Source organism: Pteronotus mesoamericanus, unplaced genomic scaffold (genome assembly GCF_021234165.1).
Source record: "Pteronotus mesoamericanus isolate MK-2021 breed Mesoamerican mustached bat unplaced genomic scaffold, CSHL_Meso_final contig_24, whole genome shotgun sequence".
NCBI classification, from domain to species: Eukaryota; Metazoa; Chordata; class Mammalia; order Chiroptera; family Mormoopidae; genus Pteronotus; species Pteronotus mesoamericanus.
This window is the reverse complement of record NW_026555100.1, coordinates 6,155,234-6,157,258: the sequence shown is the minus strand read 5'-3', so window position 1 is coordinate 6,157,258 and position 2,025 is coordinate 6,155,234.

Below are 2,025 nucleotides of genomic sequence, written 5' to 3'. Positions count from 1 at the left end.
ATAGGAATTGAACCAGCAGCCTTTCAGTTCTCAGGCTGGCGCTCAATCCACGGGGCCACACCAGCCAGGGCATATTTTTACTGTTTGAGGAACCTCCCTCCTGTTTTTCATAGTGGTGTAACCAATTTACACTTCCCCTAACAGTTCACAAGTGTTCCTTTTTCTCCGTGTTTCACATTTAATTCTTGTCTTTTTGATAATAGCCATTCCAACAAGTGTAAAGTAGTACCTTATTGTGGTTTCCTTTGTATTTCCCTGATGAATAGTTATGTATAGCACCTTTTCATGTGTTTGTTGGTTCTCTGTACGTCTTTGGAAATGTCTATTCAGGTCCTCTACCCATTTAAAAAATCAGATTTATTTATATATTTAGCTATTGCGTTATATGAGTTCCTTATATATTTTGGTTATTAACCCCTTATCAGATACATAATTTGAAAATATGTTTTCCCATTCTGCAGGTTGCCTTTTCAGTTTTTAAGTGGTTTCCTTTGCTTTATAGACTTTTAGTTTGCTGTGGTCCCACTAGTTTATTTTTTGCTTTTGCAGTCTTTGCTTTTGGTGTCTAATCTAAAAAATCACTTTGCCAAGACCAATGTCAAAGAGCTTACTGCCTGTGTTTTCTTCTACCAGTTTTATGGTTTTAAGTCTTATGTTGAAGGTTCAATCCTTTAATCCATGCTGAGTTGATTTTTGTGTATGCTAGAAGATAGTGGTCCTGTTTCACTCTTTTTCAGGTAGCTGCCCAGTTTTCCCAGAACCATTCATTGATGAGCCTATCCTTTTCCCACTGTATATTCTTGGCCTTTGTTGTAAATTAATTAACCACATACGCATGGGTTTATTTCTGGGCTCTCTATTCTGGTCCTCTGATCTCTGTGTCTGCGGGGGTTTTTTCCTGTTTGTTTGTTTTTTGTTTGTTTGGGTTTTTTGCCAGTATCATACTGTTTTGAGTACTATATAACATTGTAATATAGTTTCAAATCAAGAAGAGCCGTGTATTCTTCCTCAGGATTGCTTTAGCTATTCCAGGTCTGTTGTGGTTCCATGCAGAATTTAGAATTGTTCGTTCTATTTCTGTGAAAAATGCTATTGGAATTTTGATAGGGATTATATTGACTCTAGAAGTGTTTAGGTAGTACAGACATTTAAAAAGTATTAATTCTTCTAATCCATGAACACAGGGTATCTTTCCACTTATTTGTGTCATCTTCAGTTTCTTTAATCAGCCTTGTAGTTTTCAGTGTACAGGTCTTTCACCTCCTTCATTAAATCTGTTCCTGAGTTATTGTATCTGATGCTATTGTGAATAAGATTGTTTTCTTTATTTCTTTCTCAGGTATTTCATTGTTGGTATATAGAAATGCAACTTATTTCTGTATACTGATTTTTATATTCTGCAACTTTACTGAATTTGTTGATTATTTCTAACACTTTTTGTGGATTCTTCAGATTTATATATATATATAATATAATATCACCTGCAAACAGATAGTTTTACTTCTTCCTTTCTAATTTGGATGCCTTTATTTCTTTTTCTTGCCTGATTAACGTAGCTAGAACTTCCAGTGCAATTTCCAATAGGAGTGGTGAAAATGGGCACCCTTGTCTTATTCCTGACCTTAGGGGTAATTTTTCAGCTTTTCAACACTGACTATGTTAGCTGCCAGCTTTTCATTCATGGCCTTTATTATGTTGATGTATGTTCCTGCTATTCCCAATTTGTTGAGAATTCTAATAATAAATAGATGTGTTTTGTCAACTGCTTTTTATGTGTCTATGATCATATGATTTTTATCTTTTACTCTATTAATATGCTGTATCACATTGATTGACTTACATGTATTGAACCATCCTTAAATCCCTGAATAAATACCACTTGATCATGGCATATGATTCTTTTAATGTATTGTTGAATTTAGTTTGCTGATATGTGTTGACAATTTTTGTATCTGTGTTCATCAGGGATATTGGCCAATACTATTCTGTTCTTGCAGTGACCTTCCTTGGTATTGGCCTCAGGTT